At 45.5% G+C, this 26,237-nt stretch overlaps 2 protein-coding genes across 3 annotated transcripts in view; both read right to left on the bottom strand.

Annotated features, from left to right (window-relative positions):
* LOC147706602 (poliovirus receptor-like) overlaps positions 1-26,237 on the bottom strand; it is a 785,245-nt gene that overhangs the window by 510,838 nt on the left and 248,170 nt on the right. The window lies entirely within an intron of this gene.
* Positions 1-26,237, bottom strand: part of LOC147706603 (cell adhesion molecule CEACAM6-like) — a 180,433-nt gene that overhangs the window by 153,342 nt on the left and 854 nt on the right. The window lies entirely within an intron of this gene.

The raw sequence follows: 26,237 nt of genomic DNA, 5'->3' as shown, positions 1-26,237 counted from the left end.
GGGCCACATCTCTTACTTCCTTCATCTGGAAAGCCTGCGACTGCTGAGCCAAGTCAATCCAACCAGAAAAGCCTGACTCATCTCAACCTGACACGTAAGACTGGGTATCCCAATGATCAGGCACCACTCACCTGGTATTATATGGTCCCAGTAGCTAATTAGATTTGATGCACTGGAAGGGGTGGATAGACATTCTGTGTCAAGGATTGGCAGAGAGTGTATACACAGAGAGGGTGGGTGTCTGAGGTGATGGGTCTGTGACAGTGGAATCCTTACCCATCCTTCTCATTAGGAGATGATTTCTGGGATGAAGCAACTCTGCAGACTCACCCAGGTCTTTCAGGTGGCATAGACACGAAGAAGAATGTCCTTTTAGCTCCCACAGTCCTCCATAATTCCTGCCAAGAAATTGACATTAACCAATTCCATGTAATGGGAGGTTCATGTTAGGCATTAGGCACCCAGGACCTCTCAAACTTTTCCAAGGTGGTATCTTGGAATGTTGCAGGACTGAAAAGCAAGTTGGATTGCAATGAATGGGGTTTATTTATAGAACAGTATGACATCTGCTTATTTCAAGAAATTTGGTTGAAGAACTAAATTCACAACCCAGGCTTTGCGATCTTCATCAAGGCAGCTATTGTAGAGGGAGGGGTAGACCGTCAAGAGGGCTGTTCACCTGGGTAGCGGCTCATCTGGGCTGTAGGGCCAAAATGGGGGAGATATTTTCTGATTATATTTTGTGTGTCCGACTATTTTTTGCCCCCAAAACAGATGTATTATTGTTCAATGTATACTCTAGACCATTGGGCATTGAACAGGAATCTCCTACTGTAAAGCAGTTGTCAACATTTTTGTCCACACTTCTGGAGAATGCCCTTAAGATAGTAGGAGACAACTTTAATTGCCAATTTGAGCCCCTTGATATTAACCATGATGACTCCCCAAGTGATGAGGATATGCAATGGCGATTCTAACACTGTCTATTCCTATATAACTGTCCCCAAGAGAACTTTGTTGTTTTTGGCTTACCTGTGTATTTTCCTTGAGAGGGTTTCTACCTTTGATTGTCTAGGAGTAACTCTCAGAGAGCACATGGATTGGTCATGCCACATCTCCAAACAAAGGCTTAAACACAACACACGGGAGGCCTTACAAGGGTGTGTAGGGGGCTTTTTTGTAAACCTCTTAGCCCCACTATTGAGATTGTTGGAAAGTGGGTTATTGGTAGGGGCAAATGTAGGTCAGCCACTGACATTAAGGCCACCAACACATGATAGAACTCAGCATAGGTCTTAAAAAATTATTCCTACGCTCAACCCTTGGTAACGTGGCTGTGAGCAGACAGGCTTAACTTCAAAGACAGGTATGAAAAGCATTTAAAAACACAATTTCAGTAAATAATGATGACACAACACATAATAAAAATCTAACACCAATTCATAAGAATAAGAAATATTTTTATCTTTAAAATTACCCCAATATGACAAAAATCTAATGTAGGGAACAGGAGATATGGATTTTCAAAGATTTAATCAAACGTAGCACTTAGAAGATTATAGCAGCATATTGCAATACCTGCTTGCGATAGACTGGGGCAAAGTCAAAGTTTCAGGCCGGGCGCGATGGAGCCCTGAGCGGCTACAGCCCCGGCAGGTCCCGGTCTCAGTTTCTACCTTGACACGTAGAAACTTTTCTGGAGCTTTTTCTCTCGAAGCCCCTTGAAGCTCCCAGCCAGTCCGGATCCGGTGTGGGTTCGCCGGCTTGACTTGTGACGAGGTCCTGGTGAACTTCCATGGAGCGGACTTAGAAAATATTTCAAGTTTGCTTCAGCGGGGCAACCCAGGAATCCAGGCCCACACGCGATGGAAGGCAGGCAGCTTGGCTCTTGCGGTTGCTCCCGGTTGACTTTTCTACGAGCGGACTTAGAAACTTTTCTGGAGCTTTTGCGCGCGGGGTCTCTCGATGCTCCTCATGTAGCCGGATCCGGTGAGGGTTCGCCGGCTTCAGATTTTCTTTAGTCCCGGTCAATCTCTGAAAGTGGGTGCTATGGAGCTTTTAGCAGTATGAACCCGGTTGGCTTGACCGGCTCACGGTTGAAGGCAGGCGGCCTGGCTGGCCAGGTTGAGTCAGTCCCTCTATGGAACTTTTTTTTCAAAGTTGGCCCAAAGTTCTCCAAACTTCTTGAACTTCTTCCTGAAGTTCCTCAAGGGGTCCCAAAGTGTCTCAAACTTACTCCAAGGGGCTGGAAGCTCCAAGATGGTCCTTGAAAGTTGAGGACTTCAGTTCCCACAATCCACTAGTACAAAACCCTTACAAATCCACTGATGGGTCTCAAAGGAATAGATTTAGTTGGTGATGTTCCAGTTGAGCTCTTTTAACCTGTTGCCTTTAGGGAATCCACTCTTTAGTTCTTTTCCAGCAAGATAATCCACAGGGCTGTAGTTTCAGATTGTGCAGTCTTCAGAGGTCAGGCCTTAGAATTCTGTGCACAGCAACATCTTCTCAGCAGGGCACTTCTTGATTCATTCAGTTTCAAGCAACAGATCTGGAGGGCTCTGCCCCTCTCAGATACTTATTCAAAATTCTCTGGGTCAAGCAGTAGGCCACTTCTGACCAATGCGAGCAGGGTAACTCCTCATCGTTATGACCACATCCTGTTGAGTGTAGCATTATTTTGTCCCAGAGTGCATCAAATCTTCCAAATCCATAATGGCTGATTTTTCAGCAAGGAGGTAAGAGCTGGCTAAACACACCCCCTGCGATGGCTTATTTCCATAGACTCTCCCCCTACCATCTGCACATACCTTCCTTAAGCCTAGCCCTGACTCTGGGTCAAAAGTGTAAAAGTGTAACTGACACCCAGGCCTCCCCTCTGCCTTTGAAGACCATGGTTTACAACTCCACCCCCTGGCCTGGCATTCCTATTGAACAGCACACTGCCCTGCAGCAGAGACAGTTAACCCCAGGGGCTCTTTATCACCTCTTCAAAGCAGCCTGGCTAATCCACTTAACTCTGACCAATTAGGGCAGACCACTGGAAGGCTGAATTTGGATTTACAAACAAGAAAGTATTATAACTTCTTGTATGTACACTGTAGGAGAAATGCAACAATATGATATTGTTGGATTTACTACTCTCGTCCTGGGAAGTCTTTGAATGGCCAAGCTAGTCCTCTCCTATCAATAGTTATTTATCAATAACTTCCTACCATGTTAACCTATGGGCCATGGGATTTGCAATGGGGATAATGACTTGGGCCAGTTTTCTAGCACCAGGGCTTATAAAAACATATTGGTTGAGTATTTTCCTAATTTCTACAGGACCCCACCCCCTGTGCAACTAGGGGTGACTTTAGGGGTTCTGAATCTGCAGAAATATTGCAAATCCTCCTTACCTAGTGCTCCTAGCATCAACGTTGAATTTGAGCAGCACTTTAACACAATGTGTGGAGTGAAATGTGAAATTTCACTTAACCCAGGCATATAAAAACTCATTTTATAAGGGTGTACCTTATATATAACTGAACCCCAGCCCCTGGGCTACCACAACATTGTAGGTTATGCATTTGTAAGTGCCCCTACCACCAAAGTCGAGTTTGGGCACAATTCACCTTCAAAAAGCAGTCCTGGCACCAAGAGCTGTTTTTAAACTGACCTCAGGCTTCAGCAGTGCACACATGCAAGTGCAGAAAAAGCTGCTGGCCTCCAAACTGCCATGCCCCAGGGTACAGGGGACTTCTAGGTAGTTTCAATTCCCTGCCCTTTTATATACAAGGGGCTGATGGGGTAGTTCATGCCAATTACAGGGCTACCCCACCATACCATAGTTTACCCTAGTGTATGTTAGGTGTTTTAACTGTATTCTAATGTGTTCCTTCCAGCTTAGCACTGGCCCTGGGCCTGGTTAGGCAGAGCCCAGGGTCAGTAAAAATAAGTTACTACCAGCATCAGTCAGCAAAAAGTTGGGGGGTGCCCAGGGCACAGGATGACTTTGCAAAAGAGATCTACAGAATCCAAGGCCTAGGCGCTCCCTTGTATGCAGCCAGGTTATGGGGACACAAACCTGTCAATGATATTGTCCAGGTGAAGAACAATTTTCTAAGGCAACTATTAAATCTTCCCGCCAGCACCCCACAAACTCTGCTTCAATCAGATCCTGGTGTTAGATCAATTGCAGAGGGGATTGGACTTAGGCCAATAGTATTCTGGAGATGAATATGGACGACTCCATAGCTGATCACTTATAAACTGGCCTTGGTGGAGATCCTAGGTTTTCAAGGTGCAGGTAGGCTACCATGGCTCAAGTACATCAGGGAAACTCTAAAAAGCATTGGCAAAACACGCTTGTGGGAGGATCCTGTGCAGACCTGTTTGGCGACGCCGAAGGAGGAATTGGTGCAATGTAATAAGGGGTTCTCCTGGAGAGTTTTTCTGTAGGGGCTCTGACATTAGGATTTATAGGGTTTAAAGCCACCTATCGAGATGAGGATTTTTTAGATGAGGTCTAGCCAGCCTTGGCGAGGAAGCTATACATGCAGTTCAGGTATGGGACACTCCTCCTGCGTACATTCACAAGCCACTGGAGGGGTGAGGGCAGTGGTTCCTGTTCATTTGCAGATCTTGCGGCAAAGATGAGGAAACAGAGGCCCATGTCTTATTTTTTTGTCCAGTTTATAAGAAATTCAGATCCACATGGCTAATCCAACTCTGCATGAATCTGGAGACCCGACCTTCCCATGAGGCCATTAGAATTTTTAAAACATATACTCACCCGCTTACTGTGTTTGCAGTTTCTAGGTACCTTATGTAGGAGGATGGAATCTCACTCCATGGTTACCCCCACTGTTTTCCTGGTGTTTTGCTGGTTTTCGACTTAGTCTGACTGGGATCCTGATAAACAGGACCCCAGTCTATCTGCTTTCTCCCTAAATTGGTTGATCATGTACCTTAGGTACACTCCAGATAGGATTCTGGGGTACCCTTATAAGTCTCTAGTATATGGTATACTATGTACCTAGGGCATATGTACCCCAGAGGCCTCCCAGGGGCTGCAGCATGTGTTGTGGCACCCCTGAGAGACCACTCAAACTGACACCACAGGTCTGCTACTGCAACCTGTGTGAGGTGGTGCCTGCACCCCTTACTGAGGTATAGGTTCCCTATATCTCCCTTATATCACTACACATATAAACCTAACAGTCATCCCTATGGCAGGCCTTATCAATCCTGAAGGCAGGGTGATGGGTTTTGTGTGAGATGGTGGTGCCCATGCATGAGCAGAGACCCTCTGCAGCCTTCGGATTCTATCCTCCGGGGTTGTTAGTGATGCAGCCTGACCATATACTCTTAAGTGCATTATAACCTTGCGGTAAATGCTAACTTTAAAACGGCTGTTTAGTGTCAAACACCTTGGAATCATACCTCCACAGCAATAACAGGTGTGGGAGGTATGACTCCTCCATTGCAGAACCACTAATGTGGGGCACCGGTCTACCCGGTACCAGCTTTCTTGACCCTGGCATCACAAGATGGATGCTGCCTGCCACAGACACGAGTCTGGCCTCCTGCTGCTGGACGAAATTCCGGCAGGGGCGGCTGGACAATAGGTTTCCTGTCACAGGAAGGTGTAACCACCTCCCAGACAGGTTTTAGTGTATTGGGGCTGGGTGGGTGCACTCTCAGTGTGCCTTAATGTCTGCACTGGGGGCACATTTGGTGTCCCTGTGCATAGTCCAGTTCAAACCGGTTGCAGGAGCCATTTGCTCCTGCTCTGGCGCAAAACTGGACAAAGGACATGGTGAAACCACCTCTCTGTCCTGACCCTCCCATAGGTGGTTCCCCAGAGTTTGTCCCACCCCTTCCTTGGGTATAAAGTAGGAACCATGACAACAGGATATTAGATTTTACCAGGACTAAACTCTGCTACAGTATCCTTCGATGATCTGCCCTTTGCTGGACAACTGAAGAATCTCCCTTGGAGTAAAGGAGTTACTCCCCTGCAAGGCAGGCACCAAGACGCATCTGACCGGTTTGCATCTCCCAAGCTCCTGAGGACTCCGAAGAATTTTGCAACACAGGAGGTAGGTTTCCAAGTGTCCCCGAGGTCGACTAGTGCTCTCAGCATACCTGATACCTGAGACCCGTATCCCTCTTGGGGACCGTGCAATCTGAACCCCTGGGCTCCGTGTCCATTTGCAGAAGCATCGGCTTTCCCGTGACCCCTGAAGCTGTGCTTTGGGCTACTTGTAGTCCTGACCCGAGCAGTGTTTCCAATGAAGATTACCAGCCTACACTCCACGAGTGTTCCGTGGGCTATTATTTTGTGATTCCTCTCGAGGTCCCTTAGCGATCCCTGGTGCTTTGACCTGTGGGTCACTGTGAAGGTAAATTTGATTTGCAGTGGGCTTTCCTGGTTGCTCCAGATGTGTCCTGACTCTCCATTGCTTGGAGAGTCCCCAGGCCCTTGCTGGTCCTCACTGAAGCATATCTCCTCTGACTGCGTGGGTTGCAGTTGCCAAGGCCTGTTGGTGTTCAATCCGGACAATGATCCCTCCGCTGTACGGAGCTCGTGGCTGTGTTCTCTCACTGCACACGTCCTCCGTGGGTCCCCCGTGTCACTACCTTGGGTGGTTCCATAGGGTCCCAGCGATTCTACGTGCTCTAGGCACTGTGTCTAGTCAAGTCGTGGTTGTTATACCACTTTCTTAGTATATGGTTCGGTCTCCCCTGGAGCTCACTGTATATTGTGCTATTTACTGTCGTTCTAGTGATTTAATATTGTGTATCTTGTGCTCTAATCTCATAAAGGGATTAGTAGAGAGTGTTTAGTAATAAATACATATTTTTATAATAACACCTGTGTGGTTCTCCTTTCATTTGGTCTTTCAGGAGGTTACAATCTGGTAAAACAAGCTGCTTTACATTCCTTCAAGACTTACCCTGAAGGCTGCTCTCCACAGCTACCACTAGGATAGCTTTCATAAAAGGTTGTCTTTAACCTAATCATCAATAAGGGTCGTTTGGACTGGTGCAAAGTGCCCACTTTAATTAGTGGACAGCAAGCATATTCAAGGCCAACTTCTCACACCTGTTTTCAACTTGATGTGCATGAAGAAGGTTTGTGTAATGTCCTCCTCACCTTGATGGGGATGGATTTGGGCCTTAGAGACTGGCATTTGCTAGATAGTCCAGAGAGTTGTAGGAGGATTGACATGGCCTACATTAAATGCATACATTTAACTCCCTTTTAATAAAGCTCATTAAGGCACTCTGGAACAAATACGGGTGAACTATCAGTTTGAATGTTTTAGTGATTTAGAAATATTTTTACCCGAGCACTTTGCACTTAAGACAAAGGCACACTAGGCAATGCCTGAGAGTTTCATGGATCTGTGCCCATTCCAAGACACTATGGTAGGTGTGGCAGACCCTTTTAGACCCTATTTATAGGTTCTCTTGAAGGCATTTTTCCCGTAGGATTTTGCATCTTCATCTGGGTGAGAATGATCTGGTACAGCTGTCGGGCCTAGGCCTTCTTGATGTTAAAGCTGACTTGGCAAAAAACGTTACTACCTGACCTTCTACAAAAATCATATTTACAGCTCTGGTTCCAAGGTGGGTTCGGAGGTTATTGACAGAGCCAGGCACAAGTTTAATAGAGAATTTCATCAGTTTTGCATCATTAACAATATCAGATGGCTATCACTTGATGACATTGGAAAAGACGATTTTCAATTTTTTAGACCAGATGGGGCTCATCTGTCGGTTATTGCGAAAGAACTATACCATGTGAATATTAAAGACGAATTATCTTACATTTTGGGGTAACATCCTTGGGGTTGAAAGATTGCATAAGCAGCTTTCCTTTCTCGGGGTTTTGAATTTTGAGCTTTTGAGTATTTATGGGGGTTTTCTCTCATTAAAAGTTGGTTCTGTAGCAAGCTGAGTTCCAAACTTGTTCATTCCTACTATAACGCAGGGAAGTCTATATTTCATTTCTAAAAATCACGAACAATTTTGGGAAGGGGGTTGGACAGAAAAAACGCCTTTACAGGGTTTTTTCCTGGTGGCAGATTTGGACGGGATTGAGTCAGGCAGGAAGGGTTGGGGCAGGCAGAATAGCTTAGGACAGAGAGAAAACAGAGGACAGAGCAAATTGGATGGAGGTAGGAAGGGGGACAAACTAAGTGGTTGGGGTCGACGTTCAAAGTGGGGGGAAAATTAATGGGGGATCAATATGGAGGACACTTCATGGGGGATCGATATGGGGATATTTCATGGGGGACCAAGGAGGGGTGGCGGCGGTGGGTTTTTACATGCAAGTTCATTGATTGCATTATTGTGTTGAATTTGTTGTTGCTGAAATAAAAGCCAGCTTTTAACCCCATCGGTCTGTGATGTGATTCATTGCCCGAAGCATATATCGTGATATTCTTGACAGGCTTTCATTTGAATCAATTTTATTGTAGAGAATCTCTGTACTTTATTGAATTATGTTTCCTCTAGACTCCTGTGCTTTTATTTTATTACTGAGCTGCATTTTATGGTTTCTGTGTTTTCTTTTCTCTTCTATGTGTTTTCATTTTCCTGTGATTGATTTTGTGTTCTTTTATGGTTCTGTGAAGCGAAATGAAGGAGTTTACTGATTGACATCTAACTGGTGAATGATCCAAGAGGACCCTGACCAGATAAGACACAGTCATGCCCTCATCCACCTGTAGCCCAATACGACAAACCCGGTCCAGTCAGCTGTAAGAATGATGCATGAGGGAGCGACAGGTATACACCAGACCGCATGGGAAATGCATTCTCCATACATCAACCAATCCCACATTGTGCATCACTGCAGTCAGTGCAGCTGTCAATCATGCAGGAATTATTGCACATCCGGGGTGACAGCTTAACCAGATCCCCCCTCCATGTACGGTTAAAATACTCATCCAAGGTAACAGCATATTTGCATCCCGGTTAACCAGCTCTTGTACCCCATACAAATATTCCAGACTGTCCACATTTGGCGTGCAGGTGTTAAGAATAAAGACATCCGCCATCTAATAGGCCCTGAGTAAGAACATAGCCGCCCTCCTCATGTGCCTCGGAGTAAGTCAGTGAGAAAGGGACCCCAGGCGGAACTCAAATCAATACCCCTCTTGTGTACTCAGAATAAGAAGCGTGATAGACCTGACCCCAGCATTTCTCAGCAATCTTTCTTGCTTTCATATCATTCAGACGCATTTCTTGGTGACAAGCTGCTTGGACCATGTAGCGTTTAAGAAAGAGATCACTGTGTGAGGTTTTATATACTCACCCAATACCCGAACATTCCAAGTCAAAATCTGTAACTAACCCTCAAGTGATCCTAAGAAGAATAACAACATATGTCCCATGAACAGCAATCTGCGACCGTCCAGCACACCATCAGCAACATATCATAAACAGTAAAACCCCAACCAAAACCAACCCCCACCCACGGATCCATATAGGAGCAACAACACAAGTCTACATACACCCCATTAAAGTGCTAGGACCAACACTTTTACCCATACCCTGTCCAGCGTGGGCAAGGCCCCAATACTCAGTCCTGTCCCATACAGCCCTGCCCTTAAAAGAACTACTTTGGGGTAGAAAGAGGGGATGGGAGAGGAGACCTGGGATAGTTGAAACGAACGGGTGACGGAAAAAAGGAATAATGTGGAGCGAAGCGAGCAAGAGGGTGAAAAACAGTCAAACGTACCCACCCAAAATACCATGCTAGTGATATGTATGAGGATCAATTACTCTCCCCAGGCGTGAATACCATGTGGACATTGCAAGGCCGCGCCCCTGTGTCCCCCACATGCAACACCAGCATTTATTTAGGCACAATATCCACTGATTTAGAAATTAGGGTGCATTAATTGAAGAATCAAACCTTCTTAACGAAAGGCCAAACCTCAAAAGGTTTTTGTTTTATGTGGTACTGAGTGTGGTTGGGAATGAGTGTAGTATGTATGGATTGGCCTAATTTGGAGTGAATGAGTTGTAGATATGTAAAGCAGAGTGTGTATTATTGTATTTAATTGTATATAATATGTGATGCACAAAAAAATGTGTGTTGTTGACAAAATGCAAAAAAAGAAAAATAATTTGACTAGTGAAATAAGTATGCAAATAAATTAGTGATGTTATAAATAAACAGGCCTGTACGTTTTTTTTCATATAGGTCATTTAAAAATAGACAAAGTAAAGTTCAGTACTGGCATTTGTGTTGTTCTTTTGATTAACTGCATAGAGCCATCTTCCTGGATTGTCACTTTAGCCGCAGACTGGTGTCCAGCTAATTCTCTGCTCCTGTACGGCCAGTTTCCTTCGAGGCCCCATCCAGCTCCAGCTGTAGGGTCCTCATTGCCATGATCTCTTTGGCCCCCCCAGCCAGACTCCATCCCACATCTCCAACCAGTCCTAGAACTCATCTGGGTGTCTGGGTGTTCAGAGAAATGAGCCTTTCCCTGGAAAATGACTTTAAGTAGTTTTGAGGGGTACAGAAGACTATATACTTCAATTGCAGCACTCTCAACTTTTGTTTAACGGCCAGAAAAGATTTACACTGCTCCTGAACCCTCCTGGTAGAATCTGGGAAGATTGCAGTCCTATTATTTTCAAACGTTGTGACCTCTTGTTCTCTGCAAGCTCTCAAATGCAGTCTCTGTTCCAATAGTACAGGAGTTTAGCTATAATTGCCTATGTAGGGGCACCAGCGGGGAGTGGAGTAACCAGTGCCCTGTGTGCCATTTTAACTACAAAGAACTCCAAGAGTCCTCTAAGCAGCAGAGTTTCTAACAATCTAACCCTCCAAGAAAACCCCGGCTGATACTCCTTTAACCATCTCCGGGAAATCCAGGACACTTATGTTACTGCAGCATGCACGCCCCTCCAGCTCCTCTACTCTTTGCTCCAACACACAGTTCACAGTGATAACCTTGGCCATTTGCTGCTTAAGGAGCGACTCATCACCCTGCAACATTGCAATGGTACCCTCTGTCTCCAAATCCTTATTGCTACTCTTCGCAGGTCAGGTCTAAGCAGATGAATATCAATAGACACAGTCTCTTTCTTATGCTCCAATGCTGTGCGATCACCATGTATAACTACCATCAGATCCGCATGTGAGGGGTCGCCCAATCCCTCCGGAAAAGCACCCAAGTAATCCGTTGAGAAGGCTGCCTTAGTGAAGTCGTTGGACCTGTCCCTTAATGCAGGTTTATCCCGAAATGTTTGCCTTCCTCCTCTTATTTTTCTGATTCTCTTTTTGTTGGCTATCAGATTCTGGGCACTTAGCCAATGCTAACCAGTGCTAAAGTGCATGTGGTCTTTCCCTAAACATGGTATTTTTTAATTTTTTATTTGTAATGTTTCATATAGCACAAACATGACCCTTGCCGGTATCAGAATGCTTTACAATGATCAGGGCAACATGTATAAAAATAACAACATCATCAAGAAGTGACAAGGTATGCGAGACTCTCCTAGGAGCAAATCACAGGTTCCATTGCGGACAGCAACCAGTAAAACAGAAAATGAATGTAGTTTGCGAAAAATAAGCATGCATGCAGGCAGATAAATCCAGTTCTGGAGTATAGTTCATGCATTCACTGGCAAAGATTTGTTCATCAATATCCTTTTGACTTCTTTCTTGAATGAGGCAGTTGAGGAATTCCTTTTGATTTTAGGGGGAAAGGCCTCCCAGATTCTCTAGGCCAGGCCTGAGAAGATTCAGTTGTAAGTTCTCTTTTTATGACATTTTGGTGGTTTCAGCAGTAAGGAGCTAGTGCGTCTAGATGCTCTGAAGCCCCCAGACAGCTCTAGTGTTTGTGTAAGGTACCTCGGAGTGTTAAAATGTAGGGCATTATGTGTCATGAAGGCAATTTTCAAATGAATCCTTGCCTCAAATGGAAGCCAATTAAGTGATTTCAGTTCCAAAGTGATGTGGTTATCCTTTTTGATCCGGTAAGAGAGGCCCTTAGTGGAACCAGCTTAGCCCAGGGTAGGCCGCAAGGGATTGCACTCAATAGTCCGATCTGGGAATCACTAGAGCTTGAACACCAGACTTGAGGTCATCCGGGGGAAGGAAGGGTTTTATTTTTCTTAAGATGCTCATGTGGAAGTTCGATCCTTTGGTGGTAACGCTGATGTGCTCATGCATGTTCACATTATTGCCCAGCGTTATTCTCAGAGATCTTGTTGACTCTATAATTTGTGGGACACAATTCAGTTCTGTTAGTTGTTTCATCCATTCTGCAATGTCCGGAGGGATTCTGTTTTGAGAAAGTTTAGTTTGAGGTGGCAGCTAGTCAGACAGTTTTGTGTTTATTGTAGGGTTGAGTTTAGAGACCTAATATCTTCTGGGCAGGAGATTTTAAACTACAGTTGGGTGTCATCTGCGTACATGTGATAGTAGAAGTTAGATAAATTCTGCTAATCGGTCAGAGGTTCCATGAAAACATTAAAGAGAGTGGGTGAAAGTGCAGATTCCTGAGAGCTCCCTAAAGTTACCTGTGATGGGTTGGATAGGGACATATTGACCTTGATTTTTGAGTTCTGTCGTGGAGAAAAGAGGCAAACCAGTTGAGTACCATCCTTGACAGTCCCATCTTACATTTAAGGAGGACTGAATAGAGGTCAATGAGGTTAAGAAGGCAGAATTCGTTCTAATCCAACATTTATATCGCATCATCAAACAATGTGTGTGAGTACTGATTCAGTGCTGTGGCCATGGCAGAAGCCAGATTGTAATTGATGTAAGAGACAGAATTGGTCAATGTGATTGCACAGTTGAACATAGATACATTTCTCAAGGAGTTTTGGTAGTGTCGGAATCGCAGATATTGGGTGGAACTTGTTTAGCTTGGTCTGTCTGATCTAATGATGTTGTGATTAGGTGGCACTAGAAGGTCAAGGGTTGGTGAAGAGACCTCATTTAGAATGTTTCACTGCTGATCTGCAATTGAGTAGCATGAATTTTAGGTGTTGTTTAATGTCATCAGGGGATGGCTGAGTGATGGGCCCTTGCCACAGGTTCGACTTGTTTACTGCTCTATGATTGGGTATTGTATCTCTGCATTGGTTCGAAGGGGCTGTTTGGATTTGGGTCGCACGCCTCCGTTATTGGAGTAGAGTTAGTCTACACCTCTTTGGCATATTTGATTTACTTGTAAGACCCTTATAAAGTAGAATACCATATACTCAGGGCATGTAAAGTAAATGTTACTAATGGGCCTGCAGCACTGCTTGTGCCACCCACAGAAGTAGCCTTTCAACCCTGTCTCAGCCCTGCCACTGCAGGGCCAGTGTTCACAGTTTACAGCTACTTTGACTTTGTCTTTAAAACTACTTGCCAAGCCTTAAACTCCCTTTTTATTTAACATAGGTCACTCCTAAGGTAGGACCTAGTGTAGGGAGCAGGCTCTGTATATACTATACCAAATTGAGGTATAGTGTCTACAGAGTCCAGTGGAACCCCAAAGGTAGTCAGATGAATAGTTAGATAGCACCTCACTCTCTATTTGTGGTAGTGTGGTTGAGCAGTAAGGCAGTATCAGAGGACAGTGTTCAGCATTTTTTGTACACACTCAGTCAGCAAATGAATTCACACACTCAAAGACTGAACTTCAGACCAATTGCTTTTATATGAAAATATTCTTTTAGTGAATTTATTTTCTAGAACCAAGCAAGCCTGGCACAGGTAAGCAATAAATACTTTACAGTAGTAATGCAGTTTGTAAACAGTTTGAATTGTAATCGTATATGCACTTTGTTTTGATTTACAGTATGGTTGCAGAGAAATGCAATACTTTGTAAATACAGTACATAGACCTGAATGGGCTTTTAAGTAAAATACCAGGTAAGTTACTTTTTAGATTACTTTTCTTACTCAGAGTAGTATACCTGGATAGTACTCTGGGAAATTTCCTGTAAAGAGGTAAGTAAAATCGTTTTCGTTAAATAGTACAATTTTAGAGACTTTCTTTAGGTTTTCAAACACTACACCTAGAAAGTTTTCCAAGAAAAACAGCCAATGTTATCCTATAGAGGAAAATAGTGATATCTGTTTTAAGGTAAATATTTGGTAGTGGGATTTGAGGTTCTGGGGGTAGAGAAAAACCAAAGGGGATGATGGACGGAGTATTGACAATACAAACACTCACCCCCAGTCAACTGATCTGGGTTTAATCCATCACCGTTCTTTAGCTCACTCCGCCACCCCAGTTCAGACATGGCCATATGCAAATCAGTCTGGCCCTGTGCCTCATGGGAACAGCCCAGCCCGAACTGTCAAGCCATGTCTTCCCTGGACCGGAATCAAGCTTCCCAGGACCGGTTTCTGGCATTACAGCCGTCTTCAGCCAGGCTTGCTTGAATCCAGTGGCAAAGTGAGCAAGGGACTCATGTCTGAAACCGGTCCTTGGTAGCTTGTTTCCGGTCCAGGGAAGGCATGGCTTGGCAGTTCGGGCTGGACTGTTCCCATGAGGCACAGGGTCAGACTGATTTGCATATGGCCATGTCTGAACTGGGGTGGCAGAGTGGGCTAAAGAACGGTTATGGATTAAACCCAGATCAGTTGACTGGGGGTGAGTGCTTGTATTGTCAACGCTCCGTCCATCATTTCCTTTGGTTTTTCTTTGTTCGCCCTAAGTTGGCAGGGTATGCTCAGACGTGAGTCCCTTGCTCACTTTGCCACTGGATTCAAGCAAGCCGGGCTGAAGAAGGCTGAAATGCCAGAAACCGGTCCTTGGTAGCTTGTTTCCGGTCCAGGGAAGGCATGGCTTGGCAGTTCGGGCTGGACTGTTCTCATGAGGCACAGGGTCAGACTGATTTGCATATGGCCATGTCTGAACTGGGGTGGCAGAGTGGGCTAAAGATCGGTGATGGATTAAACCCAGATCAGTTGACTGGGGGTGAGTGCTTGTATTGTCAACGCTCCGTCCATCATTTCCTTTTGGTTTTTTTCTGTTCGCCCTAAGTTGGCAGGGTATGCTCAGACGTGAGTCCCTTGCTCACTTTGCCACTGGATTCAAGCAAGCCGGACTGAAGAAGGCTGAAATGCCAGAAACCGGTCCATGGTAGCTTGTTTCCGGTCCAGGGAAGGCATGGCTTGGCAGTTCGGGCTGGACTGTTCCTATGAGGCACAGGGTCAGACTGATTTGCATATGGCCATGTCTGAACTGGGGTGACAGAGTGGGCTAAAGAACGGTGATGGATTAAACCCAGATCAGTTGACTGGGGGTGAGTGCTTGTATTGTCAACGCTCTGTCCATCATTTCCTTTGGTTTTTCTTTGTTCGCCCTAAGTTGGCAGGGTATGCTCAGACGTGAGTCCCTTGCTCACTTTGCCACTGGATTCAGGCAAGCCGGGCTGAAGAAGGCTGAAATGCCAGAAACCGGTCCTTGGTAGCTTGTTTCCGGTCCAGGGAAGGCATGGCCTGGCAGTTCGGGCTGGACTGTTCCCATGAGGCACAGGGTCAGACTGATTTGCATATGGCCATGTCTGAACTGGGGTAGCAGAGTGGGCTAAAGAACAGTGATGGATTAAACCCAGATCAGTTGACTGGGGGTGAGTGCTTGTATTGTCAACGCTCCGTCCATCATTCCCTTTGGTTGTTCTGGGGGTGGACTCAGGGGTCCCCCAGGTTCAAGGATGCAGAGTGCTGAGGCCCAATGTTATCCAATGAGGGGAAGGGGGCCTCCGGTTGGTGGCTGCTGAAGAGCAGGCCACTTGGTTGTGGGAGCAAAGTTCCTGGACTTTAGCTCAGGGCAAATGGGGAAACAAAGTAGCACCAAAGGTGCACCCTCAGCGGCACTAGGGCGGCCAGGATCAGAGTGCTGTTTCATTGTCAGGCGCCTAGTTGTTTGCAATGGGGAACCTCCGGTGTGCAAAAGCACTGCAGGCTTGGGGACGAAGGTCTTCTCGGTGCAACCACCACTTCGAGAGGTAAGTTGGGAAGTTGGGGGTTGGTTAACCACCGTTGGCTTGGCCACCCAAGGCAGTGGGGTGTCGGATGCAGGTGTGAATTTTGGGGTCAGATCTTCTTACCAGCTCCTGGTCGTGGTTGGAGGGACCTTTTGGATTAAGGCTGCAGGCGTTGGCTGGAGGCTTGAGGCAGGTCAGGGATCACCGGATCTCAAGTTAGGAACACCGGGGGGACCTCCTTGTGGTGTTTTCCCACTCAAGCTCGGGCCGTGGGACGGCGGGTGCAGAGTGGGTCAGATCAGTGGTGTTAGCCAGAACCAGAGGTTGCAGATGAATAAATCCGGTGTTCACGGGAGACACAGTATTTGAGGTTTAAGGCAGGCAGGTCCTCTGGGTTTTTGAGGTTGCTTGCTGCCGGACACACCGGGATTTCGCAGGAGCAGGTTCAAGATGGAGACAGGCCAGAAGTGTTGGGGCCAAGTCAGTGGGCGTCTTTCTTTTTGTAACCCTCTGTATGGCTGTTCGGTCCTTCTTCTTTTTCTCTTGTAGTTTCTACTAGTCTGAGGAAGCAAAGTTCAGGGTTGCCCCTATATACTAGATTTAGTGGCATTGCAGGTAGGTAAAAAGGTTGGGACCAATGGGTGAGGAAAATCAAGAAAAATGGTCAGGCGATTGAGTCGATGTTTCTCAAGTAATTTTGCCCGGCGTTAAACGCCTCTAATACCATACAAGGGTTATCAAACAAAGAGGCAGGCGCTGGAGGCAGGAAGACAGGAAACAAGTTTTATTCCGACGGAGCAGAACACATCAGATCGGACAACAAGGTATCGTCTCGAGGTGCTCTAACAGCCTCTCTGAGGCCTGGCCTCTTATACACTGGTTTATGGCATGTGACCACTCTTTATTACAATAAAGACATTGTGAAGTAAGGAAAAAGACATCCCCGGAACCCCTCCATTTCCGGCTCATTCCAACACGTGGCTACAGTAGAGGTCCTCACCCCACATACAATCGGAGGGGGCTATCACGCAGCTGGGTGTTCCGCCGATTCCTTTAGAATGCGTGCGCCTGATCGGATCTCAGGGGGTGGGGAGGCCATGATCAATAGTAGCTCCTTTGAAGAGGGGCGACTTCATACAGTAGGGGGCAATAAACTGTATCCTCCGGCTAGGTGATGGCCTGGGATCCGTGCAGACAATCGGGCTCAGAGGAAGGGGTCATCAAAGGAGAGATATTCATGAAAGGAAGGGTCGGTGTGGACAATCGAGCGTAGAGGAAGGGTTTATCAAAAGAGGGGTATTCATGGAAAGAAAGGAGGCGTTGGTCAGGCGCGGGGTGTGACTCCCAGGGACAGAGTCACGCGGAAGGAGAGGGTTTATGACTTGCGCATGTGAGAGCGGGGGCAGCCAGGGTGCATGGGGGATGCTTGCAGGGTCAGGGAAGTGCGCTAACGATCGATCGTGAACAGGGAGACCATGGTACCTAAAATGGCTGCCGTGCATATTCGTACTTGAGTCTGAGGAATGGGCAAGATGGCGCAGATGATGTTCAGTTCGCAAACTAAAATTCCATATGGGTCCCTTCCCTGGGGTGGGTACTCCCCCTATTATGTGCCTCTTTAGTGAGAGCGGGGCATACACCTTTCCCTGCTTGTCTAAGTCCCCCCATCTGCAAGATGGAGGGGATTGAGAGTTGTGCTTCACCGGGCCTTCCCCACTTGAGGGGTGGAGTTGGCAGAGATTGGCACACCTCTCTTCCTCACTTGTTTTTTCCCACCAGTTCTCCCACCCAAAGTGAGGTTCAGAACCAGTGGGTACCAGTTTCTGAAAGCAGCAAGTGGCCTAGGGATACTCACAAAGAAGGCAAGCCTTTGAAGCTTCCCTTTTGTGAACCCTGCCCATCCTAGGGAAGGAGGCTTGGAACCTCTCACTGGATGTGCATTGTTTCAAGCCCCAACGAGCAACAGGCTCTTGACCCAGGTGTCCAGAAAGATGTCTGGTCAGGTGGTGGCAGCTGTAAACAGTTACTCATCCTGGACACTAGTGGTAGGTTAGTTTTCTGGAGGCATCTCTAAGATGCATTCTGTGTGCATTTTGCATTAAATCCCACAATGGCATCAGCGTGGGTTTAATGTGCTGAGAAGTTTGATACCAAACTTCTTAGTTTTCAGGGTAGCCATTATGGTGTTGTGGAGTTTGTAATGACAAACTCCCAGCACCATATACTCTTAATGGCAGCACTGCATTTACAATGTCTAAGAATGGACTTAGATACTGTAGGGGTACAGGGCTCATGCACCTGTACTCTCACCACTCGCATAGTACACCCAGCTAGAGGTGTGACTGATCTATGCCAGGGCAATGGTTTGTGGGCATGGCACACATGTGCCATGCCGACTCTTCACTTTTCTCTGCACCAAAACACGCAGTCTGCAAATGCAGTGTGTGAGTGTAATAGTACAGGACTTCTAAGGGTGGCACAATAAGTGCTGTAGCCCTTAGAGGCGTTCTCTGGTCCCAATGCCCTGGGTACCTGTGGTACCATTTACCAGGGGCTGACCTGTGGCCTGAGATGCCAATTGGTTTTAGGCTTCAATGCAGTTTTAGGGAAAGAACATAGGCCCTGGGTACCTGATTAGCAGGAACCCATGGCACACTCAGCCAGCGCAAATCAGCAATTCAGCAAAAAGTGGGGGCAACCATGCAGAAAGGGGGCACTTTCTCACACCTAGGTAGCTCTATGGGCAGGGTGCTGAGTAAGTTAAAGGTTGGACATTTACCTTTATGTTTTGCATGTCCTGGTAGTGACAAACAGCTCATTTTGTTTTTCATGGGTGTGAAGCCTACTCCTCCTTCCATAGGGAAGCATTAGGAGTTCCATTCTATATTCTAAGTGGTAATTCCTGATCAGAAAGGAGTGGTGCTGCCATGTTTAGTATGTTTAGAATGGTAGTGATCATCCCTACTTACTGGTGAAGTTGGATTTCACATTACTATTTGAGAAATGCCATTTTTAGAAGTTGGCATTTCTCTGTGCTCATAACTCTTTGTGCGTTGCACCCTGCCTCCAATAAACGTCTGAGCTGGGTGACATCTACACTTTGTGCATATTCTCTAGGGGTGGGCGGCAGGCTCAGCTCCGAGGGCAGAGTTCACAGAGTTTCACCACCGCTTAGAGTGCAGAGTTTTCCAAAAACTCCTTCAACCGCAGTGGAGTGAAGTTTGCCAGTGCCGCTGCCCATTCTGCATTTAATTCTGAATCTGTGCACCATCTCCATGCACAGCTGAGTCATTCTCGACCACCACATGATGAGGTAACGGCCGTAGGTAGAAGGGGGAGTGTTCTGATCTGAGCTGCTACTTTGCAAGCGTGCAAGCAGTGCACATCCATCTTCTGCTCTAGTTGTGGTTTTTGTAGCTGAAGCCTGTCGTTCATGGGCTGTGATCCACTGATTCTGTCCGCTCGAGCAAGGGCAGACTCTGTTTTCTGGAGAGCAGGCAAAGGTAATGCATGCCGCTATGCAGTTGGAGTGCATGTCATAATATTTTGGTTACTGGCGAGAGATTCAGCAGGAGCCGAGCAGCAGGCAACACTGACAGGAGAGGGACTACAAGCAGTGTGTAAAATTAGGGCTGTCATGTGGTCCTAACCTAGCGCCTCTCTCTTCTTAATGCGCTCCTTGTGCTTGTGTCTGGGCTTAATACTCTCCTACTTTGGTCCATCAGTCTGGAGCTCAGAATCCGAACTAGGTGTACTCTCATGCACTGTATGCCACTGCCAAGGTGTCTGAGACTGAGAGCTGAGAGGAAAGAAACCCACTTGGCCCTGCTACATTGCAGGCGGGGAGGTATCTTTACTCCTCGGTCTCTTCTACGGACTCTTTTCCAGTGGAGACTGGTCTTGGACTCTAGTTTTTGCCAATGTCACGGGTCCGACACTGACTGCTGCTGCTTCTTCAATGTGACATAACTCCATTGACACGTCTACAGGCCACTCTTGGGGCACTACATTTCAAGGCATTAGGTGGGGCAAGGCGCCACAGACGCATGTTTTTTTTTGTTTTTCATAAGATCCTCCGGGTGCGGACCTATGCGGATATGCGGAATTTGGCAGAGTTTTTTAATAACTGTGGATTACCCAGAGTGAAAATCTGAAAGCTCCGCCCACCTCTAATATTCTCTAGACAGCCACAACTAAAAGAGCTGGGTGTGACCGGGGATACATCTGCATTCATCTGCATACTGCTAGCCTTCCTGGGCAGGGAGAGGCCATACACACTTGCATCTGAATAGGTTGTGTCCTGCCCTCATACAAAGGGCTGATTTACCCCTATTGGTCGCCTGGAGCAAGTACAGGACAGTACCATTCAAGTGGAATCCATACCACTCTGTTGACTGGTCATACTACTACCTAATATTGTTCCTCCTCTTGGAGAAGGTACTGACTAGAAAGGGTCTACCTCTTAAACCTAGTCAATGGCCTAGAGATTTGAGAAATATCAATCTAAACACTACTAGAAACAACATCCTTATTCTTTCCACAAACATGACAAATTTGAAAGATCCAACAAAACTTTACATACAATCCATGTCAGACATACTTTACATAATTGCTCCAAAGAAGCTACAACGAGTACCGAGCAGGCACTCCAAACCCTGGGTTCAATGGGAGCCTAATGAGGAACAATGCAACTTAAGGCTTGTGGAGATATCATGGAGAAGCTCTCTCTCCATTGCACATCTCAAACACCTGAGATCAACAAGAAGCTATTACAATAAACATCTCTGAAGCCCCAAAGCAGAATATTTAGGGAGCAACTAGACAATGCCAAAAACAGACCCAAAAACCTGTTCGAGATCATCAAACAACAAGTAATTTACAAATCTAACCAAAACGCATTGGACACTGGATCATTGCAGAGTGGCAAAGAGTTCTCTGCATATTTCATTAAAAGACTAAGAGGATTGAATCAGATCTGCTAAGCACTTCACAGCTTCTGCCAATCCAAGTCCAGCCTAGTCTCCTACCTGCACAGCTTCAGCCTAGAGCCCTCCTACTGGCCATACGACTAAATACAACGCTACCCGGAATGTTTTCATAATCACACATTAAGATGATTTGTTCAGCATATTATCAACAAGAAAACCCTCCAACCACTTAAATGAATCTCAGCCTGCTAGGCTCATCAAACAGATTAGTCCTTCCATACTCCTTCTGTGGAGTAAGTTTGCCAAGGCATTGCTCTCTCATAGCATATTTCCTGACTGCTTAAAAGTAGAATTCTTAAAAAACCTAATGCAGACTTGTCTGACCTCAACAATTTTCACCCAATCACCAACATCCGGACACTAGCAATGCTTTTAGAGAAATACGTACACTTGCAACTCTGCAACCACATTGAGCAGTTCCAACTCCTAGATGATCATCAATCTGGTATCAGAAAGGGTTATGGCACTGAAACAGCTGTAACTCTATTGTTGATGATGCCTTGAGACTGCTAAACGGGAACCTTCCTACTTATACTACTTGATTTCTCCTCTGCTTTCGACACTGTCAAACATGATAGTTATTATTGACCTTATTAAGAAGAGGATGGGGCTATTGGGTCCCATCTTAAGCTGGTATGCCTCGTGCCTTCATAACAGAGCCCAAAGAATCAAAATCAATTACACCCATCGGACTCCAGATATGACTGGAGTTCCTCAAGGATCCAGGCTCTCACCCACTTTACATAACTTGCTCATGGAACCTCTTACCAATCTTCTGAAGTTCCCAAACTTTCACTACCACAAGTACACAGATGATACACAATTGTATCTGAAAATTTCCTCTCCCAAAGATATCAAATTGCTCAAATGCACCCTACTGAAAACGTAACAATGACTAACCTGCAATCACCTCCTGCTTAACACTCTCAAAACGGAATTCCTCCTGATCGCCCCTCATAACCACTGTGCCCCATAGAAGAATGACTCAAACAACTCACTGCTCTCAACTGCAAACCACACATGATTGATTCTACTAAATCAACAGGTATACCTTTGGACACACACCAGAATATGCAAGATCATATCAATGCCACCACCAGGGGAGCCAACTACCAACTAAATACTCTAAGGAAAATCAAACTATTTTTTCCTCCGGCTTTCATAACTTTCATTTAGCAGTTCAATCCCTAGTCATATCCTGATTAGATTACAGGAGCGCTATTCTTGCGGGTTTATCTAAAATAAAGCCGGCTCCACTTAGGGTCACATTGAAATCAGCTGCTAGGCTCCTCATAGGTTCCAGAAGATTCAACAAACTGTGACAAAATAAAACATATTTGCAATGCTAAGGGTCTAGCATTTAAATGCGAGAACGATAGCATTGCAAACAAATGGCTGCCATTGTCCGGGCTGCTTCAAAAGTGAAAGCGGGCGCGGCCCGCTGAATGTAAGCAAAGCACGTCCTCGTGCCTAACCTAGAAAAAACTCAATAAAGAAAATAGTACATGTACCGTGTTACAACCAAGTAAAGGGGCCAGTAGCCATTGGACGTTCCAAATGAAAACATGGCCATCCTAAGGGGGAACTAACAATCCTCTTTAGGAATCAGAAGACAACATTTCGGAAGGACAAAGACCCAAGCCAATGAAAAATATGGACAGGGAGTGAGCAGGACTTCTCTCCCATACTGGACTACGACAGATCATCCCCAGAGCAGCGCTTGCGTACTGGCTCAGGCTCGACCTAAAAAATGAGGTGACAATGTGAGCTAGAGCTCCAACAGACTAAGGAAAGCAAATTGTATTCTCCACCTACACCAAGGAGGCCGTGTCTATGTGGGGAAAGTAGGAGGTCGATCAAGGACCCCCTATCTGGAACCATTATATAAAGACGGAAAAGAGAAAGGCTGCAAAACATCTTTGGAGAGTGGAAATGTGTCTTGAATTCTTCCTTATCTTTTCCTTGTGTGTGTACCCCATTCAAAAGGTGTGAAATAAAAGCAGGAGCTAATTGGTAAAGAGGAGTTCTCAGCCTGGAAAAAATAGAAAGTCTGATGTGGGGCTTCCTATTCAGCCTTGTTGAGTGCTAGTCTTGCTTAAGACAAGTTGTGGGACTGATACAGGTATTAGTCCAAGCTGATGTCAACCTATTGGGCAAGTGTCAGATAATAATGTACCAAATTGCCTTGACTTGTTAGGTGCTTATCTTTTCCCACATGGGAATTACACTTAAAAGATGTAGTAAGATAATCCCAATATTATACTATGGGAGAGATAGGCCTTGCAGAAGTGAAAAATTACTTTGGGAGTTCTTCACTACCAGGATATGAAAAACTGAAAAGTACCTGTCCTGCCTTTGAAATTCATTGTGCCCTGCCTCTGGGTTGTCCAGGGCCTACTTTAGGGGCTTCTCATATGTATAAAAAGGGAAAGGTTGTTTTGCCAGGTTGATGGGGCAGTGTAAACTGCACATACAGGCTCTTCAGTGGTAGGCCTGAGACAAAGTTATAGGCTACATAAGTTGGTGGCAAAATCAATGCTGCAGGACCACGAGCAGTAATTAATTTTCAAGACCCTGGGCAATGCACTACTACTTTACTATGGAATTATAAGTAAATCAAATATGCTGATAGTGTATGAGCCAATATTACCATGTTTAGTGGAGAAAACACAAGCACCTTGGCACTAGTTAGCAGTGGTAAAGTGCACAGAGTTCTAAAGTTAAGAAAAATGGGTTCATAAAACAGGAGGATTAAGGCATTAAGTTTAGGGATAAACCTCACGAAAGGGCTATGTCCAACAATGGGCATAAAAACAAAAATGAGATGACGTGAGGCAAGGAAGAGGACAAAAAATTAGGAAAAGTAATCAAATAAGGAAGAAACTGAGAAAGATAGACATACATTGGTAGACAGAGAATAGGGGGCACATACACAGAGAAAACATGAGAGTTGTAGAAGAAAAGAGGATATTGAAGGAAACAGAGTTAGAGGCAGAGAAAGAGGCAGGTGTGATAGAGAAACACTGAACATAGTCAAGCTCTATAGAAGGACAGATTGTGTGCAGAGAGGCAGAAATGAAAGATAGCTACACAGAAAGGCAGAACAATGTAATTGTCTGTGAGAGAAATACAGATAGAGGGATCTATAGAGAGACAGAAAGTGCAAAGTAGGGTAAGAGAATGAGATGGAAATAAAAAATGAGAAAGTAGAAAAGACAGACAAAGATTAGAAGAATGAGATAAGAGAGGGCTAGGGTAATAAAGACATGTTGCTACCACGTGAGAGAGCAAATGATTAGTAGTATGGAGCTGATGTCTGCCCTGGTGGTACTATCAATGTCATGTAGGACAGCCCTCCTTTGCTTGTGCTCTTCCCATCTTTGGCTGCTCCTCAACCTCATGCAGTGCAGAAAGAGGCACCCATTTTCCATTGACCTTACCTTCTCCATACCTTGAAAGTATGTTACAGGGGTATTTTTGTTATATCCCAGTTAACTTTGAATGGGTAATATAAACACTGCTGATGGAATGTGTGCATTGCGCTTCCTGATACAAGAATACAGTTTCAAAGCCCAGATATTAAGGTTACAACTCAATGCTTGTGTTATTGTCCTTTATATTTTTTATACTCTTGGCCCAGGGAGTGGGCATTTCTAGGTGAAATGAGTGGACATAGACAACTGAGGCTCTAACCAGTAAATGGGTAACAAAAACAGGCACATTAAAATATGAGTGGGTGTGTTCTTTTCTTGGCTATGGTGACCTTGTATATGTGTGTCTGACTGCAATCTCATCCGTGTTTGATGGTCACCAGGCCATGAGCAGTGTCCAGCTTTGCACCTCATAGCCCTTAGATACAGTATCTACAATCTGCTTTCAAGCTGACCAAGTTGATACAAAGAAACTGGACACTCTGACAAGTCTGAATCAGAGATTTAAGTACCAACAGCCTTATTCATGAAGGCTAAATCGGCTCGCAAAGGGCCGGATTCTGAGAATCCGGCCCTTTGCGAGTGCGATTTTTGCATTTGGGATTCAGCATCCCAAATGCAAAAATCGCTAATTGCGATGTCGCAAATGTGCGAGGAATTACATTTAAGGAATCTCTATTAGAGATTCCTTAAATGCAATTCAACATCCAATTTAAATTTGCGAATTCGCAATTTCTTCCCGCAATTTACCGCGAGGTCAGACCTCGCGGTAAATTGCGATAACTCAGAAAAATGCATTTAAATGCATTTTTCTGAGTTGCATGTTACACACACACATGTCCTTTGTGCAACACCTGTGTGAAATTTCATTTGAGGGGTGCTACAGGGTGTCCTGTGGACACCCCTGGCACCCTTCAAATCGCAATCTTATTTGCGATTAGCTAATTGCTAATCGCAAATAAGGAATACTCCCCATTCATTCCTATGGGCCTTTTGGCCCATAGGAATGAATGGCGAGTTATTCCTTATTTGCGATTAGCAATTTGCTAATCGCAAATAAGGAATCAGTAGGAATCGCATTTTATTATGCGATTCCTACATGATTACCGTTTTGCGAGTCCTTAATAGCGAATCGCTATGATTCGCTATTAGGGGCTGCCAAAAATTTCCATTCCTGACACAAAGACATTCATTCATGGAATGAGCTCCAATAACCATCAGGCATACATGGGCTTGTGTGTCAGCGGGCTTCTTTCTTCCTTATTGACAGTCTGATTCTGTCTTAACATTCAACCCCCTACTCTTGGAGTGCAAGACATCATTAACCAAAGTTGAGCATTATAGTAACCTAGGGAAGGACCTCTTTACTGTAAGAAGCCCATCCTGATGCCTGGTAAGAGGTTCCAGGAGATAGGCTGCCTCTCTTTGTAAGAGACTTTGGTGGGCAGAAGTTCTTGGTCTTGCCACTGGTGCTCTGGTGTTTGAGTCTGAGTTCCTCACAGTGGCTACCGGTCCCCCCAGCACACATACCCTTTACACTTCCACATAAAGGGACCACTTCACACCTCCAGAGAGCAGCAGTTTACCAGTCTTCCTAAGAGCAGTGCAGGTATGTTACGGAGCAGGGTTTAGATGGCATGCGTTCATATCAAAGGCTGGCAGTTGTCTTTATTTTGTGGTACTGCGATGTCAACAGGTCCAGATATCTGATCACACCATTTCTCAGTGTTCCGCAATCAATGCAAATCACGCATCTTCTCAACTTTCTTCCATGGGACCGGATGCTCTTGGTACCATTGTGTGCCATTTTCATCAAACTACCCTGTGAGTTTAACCTCCTCCGCGGTCTCTACCTGCTCCTGCTTCTGCA

Source organism: Lissotriton vulgaris, chromosome 7 (genome assembly GCF_964263255.1).
Source record: "Lissotriton vulgaris chromosome 7, aLisVul1.2, whole genome shotgun sequence".
In the NCBI taxonomy this organism is placed as follows: domain Eukaryota; kingdom Metazoa; phylum Chordata; class Amphibia; order Caudata; family Salamandridae; genus Lissotriton; species Lissotriton vulgaris.
The sequence above is the reverse complement of the archived record's forward strand: the minus strand, read 5'-3'. Positions and strand labels throughout refer to the sequence as shown.